The 13,267-nt window shown below is 51.7% G+C and overlaps 1 protein-coding gene and 1 non-coding gene across 3 annotated transcripts in view; both read right to left on the reverse strand.

Annotated features, from left to right (window-relative positions):
- LOC138455450 (deoxyribodipyrimidine photo-lyase-like) overlaps window positions 1–13,267 on the reverse strand; it is a 392,352-nt gene that overhangs the window by 174,068 nt on the left and 205,017 nt on the right. The window lies entirely within an intron of this gene.
- LOC138462582 (U1 spliceosomal RNA) lies at window positions 5,916–6,077 on the reverse strand. The gene has a single exon (XR_011265182.1). It is a non-coding gene; the product is annotated as a U1 spliceosomal RNA (small nuclear RNA).

The following is a 13,267-nucleotide window of genomic DNA, read 5'->3' on the forward strand; positions in this document are numbered from 1 at the left end:
CTGGATTGGGTATTTACTTACCTTAAGTCTCTTGTGATTCCTGTGCAGTTTTGAGGTGTTTCTGGGATTGGGCGGTCTCTCGTCCAGTTCACCCAGGCGCACTGCTGGAATCTTCCTAGGGTGCCTTCTCTGAAGTCCCTGGACCCTCAACTAACTCTAAAGTAAAACATTTTCTTGTTTGAACAGTCTTCCTCTGGAGCTCTGAACTTTGCCTGCAACTGAGTCCCATCTCTCCCTGCCTACAGCTGGCTCCTAGACCACTATGGTCCCTCTTCTGCCTCTGAGAGAACTCGTGTACTAGAATTGGGAAGGGCTGGATACTTTAAGGGCTCTGCCTTGAAAAGTAAAACAAGTGTTGAAGTTTACTTACTTGTAAATTAGTTAGTTGGTAACTTTAAACTGTCAGAGTGAAAAGTTACAAAAAAGTTATTACTTACCTTAGATATGTTTTGCCATTCTGAAAAGTATATATAGGATTTACTTACTTTCAATAAGCTTTGTGCCTTCTTAAATAAGTATTCCCAAAGTCTTACTTTCCTTAGAAACTATCTCGCCATTCTAACAGAAAGTATATAAAGGGCTACTTTACTCACCTGTGAATTGGGTCCCCCTCTTCCCAAAGGTAATGCTGTTGGTTCCAATGTACTATTCCTGTTGGGATATATATGGATATATATGTATGAGTGCCCCCCCAATTGGGTCTTGTTTCTGTGTGAAACCTGAAGGTGTCTCACCCGCTAGTCCCTGCGGGTCTGTCATCGAGGTGGCCAGGACACAGCCATCGCTTTGGATCCAGTTCCTAGGGTGGACCAGTGCAGGAGGATCACCTGGATGAGGGTTCTTCGGGGAGTGGAAGTGGGACAACACAGGGTTGATGCGGTATTCCCTTCCCTATAACACCTTTTTCCCATCCTACCAGGTAAAATACATAGGAACTCAACTCCCCCTTTCCTGACACGAACACTTTCTCAAGGATAGCCCACCGTGACCGACAACGGACTAACACCAGAGCTGTATGCCTAACATACCCCAAAACCATGGTCAGGCAATTAAGGATCAGTACACAGACCTGACTTCATCACACTTCCCCACACAGATACAAAGGCGGAGCACAAAAGCACACTCTGAGCGAGGCAAAACACACGAGGAGACAGAAGTTCCAAGATGGCAGTTTAATACAAGGAGAAAGACAGCAAGACTAGCTTGGGTCGGATGAAGGGAAGTACCCTTGACCTCTAAAGACCGTTACTTTCGCGAGCCTTGGAAAGAAACCGAAAACCAGGAACAAAGGCTGATCAAAGCTGCACAGTGTGTCAGAGGTACTCTGGGCTCTCCCTCGTCGATTACTCAGGCAGGGAGCATTGATTGCCGCTGTGGTACTGTCCTTGGCTCCTACAACACTGCAGTGTCACAAAAGATAGCACAGCTCGTGAGTCAGAGGGACTGATATCAAACCAGCTTGTGTTTTGAACCAAGGTTGCAAGCGGCAACTTTGTATAAAGGGAACAGTGTGAGGCGTTTGCCACGAGCAACGCAAATATAATTGAAAACCAAGAGGAGTAATTGAACTTTGGGAGGCCAAGTAAAGATACCATACACAGAGTGGTCCGGCGCTACGTGGGCGCTCATTCAAAGGTCTCTGTTAGGAATCCAACTGATGCTGAGTTTGAGAAAAAGGAATATTGAGATTGAAATGTCATGCAACGGGTCAAGCTAAACCTCATGCACATACGAAAGTCTTCGACAGTTTAACATAAATCTCAATTGGTCCGACCCCGGCTTAGGGAGACTAGTTGAGCAAAAGAAAGTGATCTGAGTCCGGCTGAGGGAGAACCGGGGGGAACTGTGTGTCACCCGAGAAATAATTCTCTGACATTGATGTGAAAGTGATCTGAGCCCGGAAGAGGGGGATCCAACCTGGAACTTATGAGTTAAAAAAGGATTTGTGTCTGGCTGAGGGGGATCCAGAGCAAACACCCTAGTTAAGTATAGGTGAAAAGAAGAGAAAGTTTACTTATTGTTTTATACAGCAGGTCCTCTGAATCAAGAGACTTGCAAGAAGCCGGGAGGCTTGGCTTGGACACAGAAGGCCCTGAACTGTGAAAATTGAACTGCATCCTCGTGCCGCCGAAGCCAGCGTGTGTGCTTTGCTCAACTCGCCTGCCTTGCCCTGTGCTGAAAATGTAGGGAAGGAAGGCCAACGGCCCGAGCATCCTGACATATTTTGTGAATACTTCTTTTTTCAAGAACCTTATTCCACATTATTTGTAAATAAGGGGTGAGGTTTGGCAATATGTTTTCTAGTATAGGCCCTTTTTATTTGACTAGACTCCATTAGGACTGCATTATTATTTTTTGATGGTCGTAGCTTGCTCCCATCTGTAGGTTTAGGTGTAGATAGGTGTTAATCACATCCTTACGAAAGTTCAATAAACACCCTTAAACTTTGGTCACTTGTCTTCCTATTGCCACATGCATTCCTTACACTTCCTCTGACTTGCTGTTAGCCTGTCCAGAATAAGTCTGCCTTAGGTTATTCTTACCTCTAAGTTGCCGATGGCTCCTTTTGAAAAGTGTACAGGTTTGATTTACCTTGTGTTAGCTGTGTGCTATCCTAAAACAAGTTAAAGAGTTATTGCTTACCTAAATCTGTGTTGCACTGCTATGAAAAGCAACTGTAATAGTATATTACAATATTAGGTTTTCCCTGCCTAGAATAGCTGCAGCTAACCTTGGTCTGCCTTGAGCCATTCACAAATAGTGTAATATGTTCTTACTTAGACTGTGTTTCACTGAGCTGAAAGGTTTATTACCCCAAAAGGTCCAACACCCCTAGAATAACTGTTATCCTGAATCCGAGTTATAGGTTTATACTGCTCCTGGAATAAGTATTACAATGTTCTGAACAGTACATTGTCCAGTTGATTGACTATGTGATTTCTTGCCGAGCGTTACGGTACAACTGCTAGGGTCTACTAGCCTGTATTACTATAAGTAATCCAATAGTAACTATTGGTTTTGACTTCCCTAGAACTACAGTTAGGTGTTCCACATTAGGTTATAAGTGTTGGACTGAGTACCTGCAAGCATAGTGTTGTGTTTTTTATAATGTGTTTATATGAACTGTGTACTTATTTCCCCAAAGATTTATCTGGGCCTACTTGTATTTAAATAAACCATTTATTTTTACAGTACATAGCGGTTCATTGTTTCTTTGGACCATATATGTATTACTATTTCTTTGTACTGATTCTACAGCCTTCGCTCCTCCTAAAATAAGCCTGTCTGCTCCGTCTACGCTACCTTATACTCCGGTGGTACAGCCTTATACTAAGAGTGGAGTCCTGTACTGCCTCAGTTGAATGGTTTTGCTAAGCCCTTAGTGGAAGTTTAGAAAAACTGTCCTAACACTAAGGTACATAAAAGAAAAGAAATTATGTTACACCAGGAAAGGGTTCCTCCCTTCCCCTTTTTTTCTTCAGTCCGGCACTTCTAGCAATGTCAATAATGTTCCAATATTTCCCAAGGAGATGACTCTCTCCCTGAATACTCCTTTTTATCCACTTTGTTATCTCACAGTTTGAAAGGGAGTGGGGGGAAGGCGGTGATTCCAACCTTGAATCCCTTAACTCTTCACTAATTTGATGGTCTTCCTGTTACTCAGAAGAAACAGGGGTTTCCTTCTCCTCACTCCGTTTCCTTTTAACGTCACAGTTTTATGAGATATTTACTTTTTCTCTTTTTCTGGCTCCTGTTCCTTTTCAAAGGGGTATGTCTTCCTTTTTTGTCACTATACCACAATTTCAGGTTCATTCAATTATCTTCTTACCCCTGGTTTACTCTCCTGCCAGGGTTTCTCTGTTTTGTTTCCTCTCTGGTCTCTTTTGTTTCTCAAAGGGCTAAGGCTCTTCCCTTTCTGCGCTGTGTGAGAAACCAGAAGGCACTCTCACAACTACTCTCCAGGGATCTTCTGTTCGGGTAGCAGGGAAGGGCCATCCCTTTTGGATCCCGACCCTAGGGGTAGACAAGCGAAGGAGGATCACCTGAGTGGAGGGTCCTTGAGGATTAGGGAGAGGGTGCCAGAGGGCGAGACATGGTATCCCCTCCTTTCCTAACACTGACCTACCCTACCTCAGCCTTTATAGGATATTACTGTTCATGTCCCGTTTCCCCTTGAATTCACACAAAGTACTGAGAAGAGGAAGAAGCCTCAAAGAGTAATGCAGACTTCCTATAGGAAACACCACTATAGGACTGGGACAAAGAAAGGCGATATTGAAAAATACAAGACTGAAAGTCAGGCATGTCCCAGTAATTGGTCTAAATGGAGCAAGGCAAAATAGGTGAAATAAGCACACCTCAAACCCCTTGATAGGGCCCAGATGTATAAAAGGTGGAGCACGAGTGAGCAAAAGGAGAGAGTAGCAGGAAGGCCAGCCCAACCCATGATGAGCCAAGGGAGAACGGAATGCAGAGAAGTTGAAAGACTGCAAGGTGAAGCAGAGTGCGGATGCGTGGCCAGGGAGCCAATGAAGGCAGGAGAAGGGAGCCATGGAAAGTGCTGGTACCTTCATTATGGCAGAACAGTGCTTGTTCCCCTAAGTGGAGAAATCAGCCCGGGGGTGTCTGAGGGCAGGCGGTGAGACCCTGACCTCAAGTGTAAGAAGTTGTGTGAGCGAGGAAACTGAAGGAAACAGCAACGTGACCAGTGAGTTTCAGAGAATGTAAGAAACCTGGTGCGCGTATGAAAGTTGCTGAGCTACATTGTATCGGAGTGGTTGCATGCAATTGGCACATTCTCGAAGGTCTCTGATCAAAGCGGAATGAACAAATGAATGCTATGCTAATATTGGATTGTCTAGAAACTGTGCATCAGATTAGTCATGTATGAGAAAACTACTCGTGTTCAAAAGTCTCTGAACAATTAAGGACAATTAGAAAGTAACGAGAGCTGTCAATACTACGGAAAAGAGGTTATGCAAGCTGTGGATGAGCAGCCGAAGGGAGCAGTGAAGTGTGAGCAAAATGTCTAACTGGCAAAACTAAAATCGAACCAATAGAGCAGGCTTGTCCAACCTTTTTGAATGTGGGGCCGAAGCATTAACTTTTTGTCCCCCAGTGGGCCAGCGAGCCAAAAGTCAACAACCTCACCCAAAGCAGTATATTAAAAAGCGATATTGTGTGACCTTTGCCACAATAGCATCACAGGCAGTGATAGCCATGCAGTCCCAAAGATAGCTTTTGGTGTCATGGGCAGTGATCAAAGGTTAGTTGCTTGTGATTTCTTTCAGTGTCTATGTGTTAATATTTTTCTGAAATAGTGGGGGCGACCGAGCATAGCGAGGGAGCTACAAGTTTCTAGGGAGGGTTTGGGGGGGTTCCCCCCACCGCCAAGAATTTTTTTTCAAATATGGGGTTTAAATGGTGCATTTTACAGCAGAAAAGGTGACCAAAAAGCTAATCTGTTCTCAAGGGGAACATGAAAATTCCATGTCACCAACAGCAGAAAAGAACATTTTACAACACAACACATTTTAATGATCAATGTGTCCACAGTGTAAGACAGCACTGTCACTGATGTAACACATTGTCATGCTGGTTGTACCTAACATATGCCCCTGTAGCAACATGTCTATGCTGGCTGTTCCCAATTTAGGCCAGCATTGTCCTGTACAAAGCATGATTGATGCTGCCTGAGCATGTGCAGTGTGCCCAATACATATGGCAGCTTATCTCTGTAATACACATTACTTCTGTGGTGATGAAAGAAGCATAATTCAATTCAACAGATAAAATGTGGAAAAGCGATCACCCAAAGGTGAACCTAATTGAAGAAAAGCAATGTGAGTACAATCCTAAAGTATACAACCTAGCAGGCCTAGTGCACACTTTACCTTTTCTTTCACCAATAAATCAGGGGGAGAGCGCGAACGCAGTCCCCCACTACCAGAAATAATGCAGTCATGTATCCCGCATTTGGGAACATAGCAGGGGTCAGCAAATCCGATGTGCAATGAGTAATCCTCACCATGGGAGATCTGCCCTTGAGATCAGATTCTCCCCTGCCAGTTAAGTATGAGTTGCATGCAAGAGGGCAGGGGTTGGGTCAGTTCTGGCAAGCCCCGCTAAGCGAGGGTGAGAAGGCAGGCCCTGACCCAGCCCCAACTCCCCACCCCCCCCGGAAGCTCTGAGCATCTGCAGAGCTGCCTGTCCCGCGTGTAGGGGGAAGCTCCAGCAGGCAGAGCCCAGTAGAAGAGCAGATTGTAGCGCAGTTCCTTTCTCCCATCAGGCCCTGCTCTGCCCGAGATTTGTATAAATAGCATGATGGCTCGAGCAGGCCTGTTGCAGTCTGCCCACTGGCCTGTCGGCCCCACACGGGCCCATAGCCCTCCTAAGCGGAGCTGTTCAGCGCTGGCCTCACTGACACCATCATAATCATCATGGAGCTTGATGCTCCACCAACCCTGAATCTCAGAGTTCTGCTCAATGACAATGCTGAAGCTTTGACATCTTTGCGTAACCATATGCCGTGTTGTGTCAGCCGAGCCTGCACAGCGCCAAAGGCAAGTATTCCCTTGTCCGGACCCAGAGGTCACTGAGTCTTCCAGTGCCATCCACTTAGCACGGCCTACTGTTCCCAGCGTTTTCTACCCACGCTCAGCACCACTGCCAAACAGAACTGCATCATTGGGGCCCATCGCTGCTGCTCTCCGACTTGGCCCCAGCCCAGCGCAAAGGCACCCATGCTTTTTGTCTGATGCTGAAAAGCCGGGCTCTGCGGAGATCCGAAAGACAAGAACTAAGGTATTTTGGGAACATAGTACTATTGTTTTTTGTGTTGCAACTGTATCAGCTCACACCTCTCCTGAAGGGTGCTCTCAGACTGCGCTACCAAAAGAGTGAAAATAAGTTATACCTGTTGGGCTTGCCTGTTTCACTTTTATGATTGGGATCACAGCTGCATGGGTATTAAGCGCGTTATAAGGAACAAGTTACTTACCTGTAACTGTTGTTCTCCAGCATGGGTCTGGCATGGATTCACATGCTCATGAATATTCCCCGTCGTCAGGCTGGGAATCCTCGGTAAAGAAAAAAACCAGTATCAGTTTCGTTTCTGATCTGTCTTTCGTAGTAATAACCAATCACTGGTCTCTGCGTCATACTGACCACAGCCAATGACTGCCCTCTACCTAAGCACCGCCTCTGGCAGCCATCTTCAGATTTGGAAGCACGTGAAGTGGCAGTATGACCAAGTGAAGAGCCGCAGAGGGGTAGGCGGGAGGGTTCGCATGTGAATCCATGCCAGACCCATGCTGGAGAACAACAGTTACAGGTAAGTAACTTGTTCCTTCTCCAGCATGGGGTCTGGCATGGATTCACATGCTCATGAATAAAGAATACATAGCAGTACACACATGCACAACCACGGGAGGTGGCAAAGGCTCAACATTAAGCATTACATCAAACTCAACATTAAGCATCTTACCTCCTCACCAGGCTCACCTCAGGCGAACAGGTTGCGCAGCACTGCTTGGCCGACCCTGGACTCCTCCCTGGAATCCGGATCGACGCAGTAGAATTTCGTGAAGGTGTGCGTCGACCTCCATGTAGCAGCCCTACATATGTCCAGCAGGGGCACACCAGAAAGGAACGCCGTGGTAGCTGCGATCGCTCTGGTGGAATGGGCTCTCGGACGGCCAGGCAGCGGTCGGTTTGCCAACCGATGACAGTACATGATACAGCCGGAGAGCCATCTGGAAATGGAAGCCTTCGAGAGAGCCTTCCCCTGATTGACAGGTCCAAAGTTCACAAAGAGTTGTGACGTCTTCCGAAAACACTTTGTGCGGTCCTTGTAGAACTTCAGCGCTCTAGCCACATCCAGCGAGTGCAAAGTCCTCTCAGCCGGCGACGAAGGCGACGGGAAGAACACAGGCAACACCAAGGGTTCGTTGAGATGGAAGTCCGACGGTACCTTGGGCATGAAGGAGGGGTGCGTCCTGAGCACTACCCTCGTGTCGTGAAAAGTCAAGTACGGGGCCTTGCAGGAAAGGGCCTGGATCTCTCCCACCCGTCATGCGGAGGTGATGGCCACAAGAAGCGCTGTTTTCCACGACAGAAACTTCAACGGGGCCGAGTGCAGAGGCTCGAACGGAGGTCCCATGAGCTTGGTCAGCACCACGTTGAGCTCCCACGCCGGGGCCGGAGCCTTCACCGGCGGGAACGATCTGAACAGTCCCTTCATGAACTCTTTCACCAGACGATGAGACCACAAGGACGTCCGCCCCGTGGTTCTGGTGTATCGGGAGATCGCAGCAAGATGAATCTTGATGGACGCGTGTGCCAGTCCAGCTTTGGCCAGTGTCAGCAGGTACGGCAGTACCTGGGGAGCCGTAATCCGTAGAGGGTTAATCTTCTGTGCGCGGCACCAGACAGAGAACCTCTTCCATTTGTGTCCGTAGCATTTAAGAGTCGAGGACGCCCTGGCCTTTGCAAGAACCTCTCTGCAGTCGGCCGGTATGTCGTATCCTCCAAACTCTAGCGCTGCAGGAGCCAGGCCTGCAAGTTCAGCGATTTCGGGTCGTGGTGGAGGATGGCGCCTCCTTCCCTGGAGAGTAGATCCGCGTCCACCGGCAGCTTGATTGGCGGGGACGCTGACAAGTCCAGAAGGTCCGGGAACCATATTTGCCTCGGCCACGCAGGTGCGACGAGGATCATCCTGCACCGTGACCTCTTGAGCTGGTTGACGAGCCGGATTAGCAGTGGCAAAGGAGGGAACGCGTAGAGGAACAGGCCCTCCCAGGGGAACGAGAAAGCATCGCCCATGCTCCTCACCTGGGGAAACCTGCTGGCGAACCTCCGGCACTTGGAGTTCGTCGCCGTCGCGAACAGGTTGATCTGGGGTGTGCCCCACCGTCGGAAGAGGCGATCCACTAGATCCTGCCGTAGTTCCCACTCGTGGCACGAGCGCAGCTCCCTGCTGAGTGAGTCGGCGATGGTGTTTTTTATCCCTGCCAGATGAAACGGCACCAGAAACATCCTTTGGGCGACGGCCCAATGCCACAGGTCCTGCGCCTCCTTGGACAGTGCTGGGGACCTGGTTCCGCCCTGTTTCCTGATGTAAAACATGGTGGTGGTGTTGTCGGTGAAGATCCTCACCACCTTGCCCTTGAGGGACGGAAGGAAGGACCTGAGGGCCCAGAACACTGCACGGAGCTCCAGGACGTTGATATGGAGGGACTTCTCCGTCGGGAGCCAAAGGCCTCTCGCGTGCAGATTTTCGGTGTGCGCTCCCCACCCTTCCAGGGAGGCATCCGTGGTCACTGTCTCCTGGTGGTCTGGGGTCTGGAAGTCCATGCCCGCCGTCAGATGCGCGCGGGTGCCCCACCACCGGACCGCTCGGCGGAAACTCTCGTCGAGTGTGATCTTCTCCTCGAAGCCGCCCGTCGTTTGGATCCAGCGCGCATCCAGGAACTCCTGCAACGGGCGCATCCGGAGCCTGCACATGGGAATGAGGTAGATGCAAGAAGACATCATTCCGAGGAGGGACTTGATGGACCTCACCTTGGCCGCGTCGGAAACCAACATCCGCTGTACCTTGCCCAGGATGGACCTGGTCCTTTCCTCCGACGGGGAGGCCAGAAGGGACACTGTGTCGAGCTTCGCTCCCAGAAACAGTGCGTTTTGCGCGGGTACCAGGTGGGACTTGGCGTAGTTCACGGAGAATCCCAAGTCCGTGAGAAGTTGGATGGTCCTTGCCGTGTGCTCCATGGCGAGCTCCCTCGTCTTGGCTCGGATGAGCCAGTCGTCCAGGTAGGGGTAGACGTGGATCCCCTCGCGGCGCAGCTGCGCCGCCACCGGTGCAAGGCACTTGGTGAATACCCTGGGTGCCGACCGTAGTCCGAAGGGGAGGGCTTTGAACTGGTAGTGACGCCCTTGGACCACAAACCTGAGGAATTTTCGGTGCCCCTTTAGGATGGGAATATGGAAGTAGGCATCCTCCAAATCCAACGACGACAGGAAGTCTCCTTCCTCCAGCTGACCCAGGTCGTGCTGGAGGGTGACCATCCGGAACTTCTGCGCCTTGATGAACTTGTTCAGACGTCGCAGGTCTAGGATGGGGCGCCATCCTCCCGTCTTCTTCTTCACGAGGAAGTATCTCGAGTAAACTCCGGAGCCCCGAAGCCTCTTTGGGACGAGTTCGATGGCGCCCTTCCTGAGCATCGCCTTTACCTCCAGGAGAAGCTGAGGGACGTGAAGCTCTTTCCTGGCCACGGGGGGGACGCGCGGGCACCTTCTTTGAAACTCGAGCGTGTGGCCCCGGGCTAAGGCGTCCAGCACCCAACGGTCGGTGGAGATGGACTCCCACACGCTGACGAAGCTCGCCAGCCGGCCTCCCACCGGGGTGCTTCGGTGGGGGCCCGACCCCACGGCCGGTTCAATCCTGTTTCGACGAGGCTTTGCCGCCTTGACCTCCTTGGCGACGACTGCGGGGTCCGCCAGACTTGCCTCGTCCTCTGTAGGCCTCCTGAGACGACGAGCGGGCCGCTTGACGGTAGGTGGAGAAACCGCCGCCGGAACCTTTGGAGGCGCCCTTGCCTCCGCTGCTCCGAAAGGGCGTCCGTCGTTGCTGCAGAACCCCAAGGGCCCGGGCCGTCTCAGTGTCCGCTTTAATGGCCTGAAGGGAATCGTCCACTGTTTTCCCAAACAGGTTGTTCCCATCGAACGGCATGTCCAGGACTCTGGTCTGTACGTCTTGACGGAAGTCCGTAGCCTTGAGCCATCCACGCTGCCTAAGGCACACGCCGTTGCCCAACTGGCGAAACCCAGTGTCGGCGATGTCCGTCGCAATAGTGATGGCGTGGTCCGACGCCACCTCACCTTCCTGTAGGATCTCCAGGGCATCCGCCCTCTTGTCGTCCGGTAGGAAGTCCAGCAGGGGAGCCAGTTTGTACCATAGCTCCCTGTCGTAGCGGGCCACGATAGCCAAGGCGTTGGCCGCTTTAATCGTCGTCGCTGCAGACGAGATGACCCTGCGTCCCATAGCGTCCAATTTCTTTCCCTCGCCGTCCGGTGGGGAAGTCGATGTGGAGGCCGCACCCCCCCCCCGCTTTCTTCCTGGCCGCCGCGGAGACGACGGAGTCCGGGGTAGGCTGCGCCCGGAGGCACGGGGGGGTCGCGTCCGGGACCCGGTACTTCTTCACGTACCGGTCTCTTCTAGCTGGCGTCGTGGAAGGGTTCTTGAGGAGGGCGAGGCCCTCATCCCAAATGTCGTCCAGTAGAGGCACCGCGAGGACCGTCTTCCTCTTGGCCTCGCGCCGTTGGTAAAGGAATCCTTCCTTTTTCTTCTCCTCAGGGCAGAGTTGGAAAAGCTCGGATGCCCTGGCGATCATAGAGTGGAACGATCCAATCTCGTCGGGCGGAGAAGCCCTGGTGGGAGGTGACGACGGTAGATCCTCGTCGTATACCTCGTCGTCTGTACCCGTCGCTGCCGTGTCAGTCCCCGTATCATCCCCTCGGGTGGACGGGGAGGAGGGCTGGACGGGGTGCGACGGCTGAAAAGGAGGTGGAGGGTGAATCCTTCTTTTCTTGGGCGGGGGAACACCAGAAGGTCCCGGTTCAGGATCCCCCGACGGGAGAGGTTCCTCCGTCGGCAACGGTAGTCTCGTCCTTATCTCTGAGCGTAAGGACTGTATATCCAACAAAATGGCCGCCGAGTTGTCTTGCGGCGCTGGCAGAGGGGAATCCGACGGGCGATCAGGGGCCCCGTCGGCACCCTCGACGATGTCGTCGTCACCTGCGTCGGGATCCATCCCGATGGGCCGGTCTTCTTCCACACCAAGGCCGTGGCTTAAGACCTCGATCCGCTCTTCCTCCGAGGTTGAAGCCGAATCTACGACGACGCCCTGCCCCCCCCTTTTTCTTCCCCGCCGGGGATTTCACGGGGGTCCTATCGATGGGCACAAAAGAGGACTCCCTCCGAGGTGGCAGGGAGACTCCGAGCCCCGAGGTCGCCACCACTGGTGTAGCCTCCACAGGCTGAGCCAGGGCCGCCGCGACAGTTTCGATAGAGGGCTTGGCCGGATGGATTAAGGCCTTCACCACCTTAGGTGCGCTCACCGCCTTATCCTTGAGGGGGGGGACACTGCCTCGGTCCCCCTCCGATGGGGCCTTCGAGCTCGACCGGTGCCTCTCCAGGAGCTTCGTCGGGTGCTCGCCCTTCCTCTTACCCGACCCAGAGCGTTGGCTTGTGGCGGAAGGTGCCGGGGAGGGTGCGCCCTGCCTGGCGCCCGTAGAGCCCGACCGTTCGGCGCTCCCGGTGCCAGTGGACTCGCGGTGCTTGGCCTTGTGTTGGACCCCCGTCGCCGGGGCGTCCTCAAAGGTCTTAGAAGACCGCTCGGATTTCTTCCTCTTCTTCTCGCCTGACGGGCTCTTCCCTTCCAGCCAGTTGGCGAGACGTTGATGGCGGTCCTTCATGGTCCGCTCCGACATATTGCCGCAAAACGCACAGTCCTTCTCCACGTGCGTCTTGTCCTCATGTAAGCAGTAGAGACAAACGGAGTGTTCGTCCTCCTTAAAGACGTTCTGCAGCTGGCATCCAGGGCAGACCCTGAACAGCTTTCCGGGCGTCGAGCTTCCCTTCTCCTGGGCCATGTCCGGGCCTGAGAAACTTCTGGAGTCCTCCAAAAGCGTAGCTCGATGAAATCGTCACCCTTGAGGGGCGCAGACGAATCCGACACGGGTCCCCGTTGATCGGATGGAGAGTCGGTGGAGCTTGAGGCTCTTTTGACCGAAAAAAACGAAGTTTTTGAGAAAAAACGTGAAAAAATAGCACTAACGCTCGAGAGCAATAGCACGAGGATCCCAACACATGAACGTGCGGTAAAAATCTGAAGATGGCTGCCAGAGGCGGTGCTTAGGTAGAGGGCAGTCATTGGCTGTGATCAGTATGACGCAGAGACCAGTGATTGGTTATTACTACGAAAGACAGATCAGAAACGAAACTGATACTGGTTTTTTTCTTTACCGAGGATTCCCAGCCTGACGACGGGGAATATTCATGAGCATGTGAATCCATGCCAGACCCCATGCTGGAGAAATAACCTATCATATCAGATCATATCATAGATCACAGATCAAGATCATAAGCAACTTCCAGAAACCTTGGCAGGTGGTCCACTGAGGCCCATTTGCAGGTTGCAGTGTGTTATTGAGGCACTACTAGGGTAACATATTGTACTGTGCATGTGGTATTCGCCATGCTTTGCTA

Source organism: Ambystoma mexicanum, chromosome 1p, assembly GCF_040938575.1.
Source record: "Ambystoma mexicanum isolate Mex_15411 chromosome 1p, UKY_AmexF1_1, whole genome shotgun sequence".
NCBI lineage: Eukaryota > Metazoa > Chordata > Amphibia > Caudata > Ambystomatidae > Ambystoma > Ambystoma mexicanum.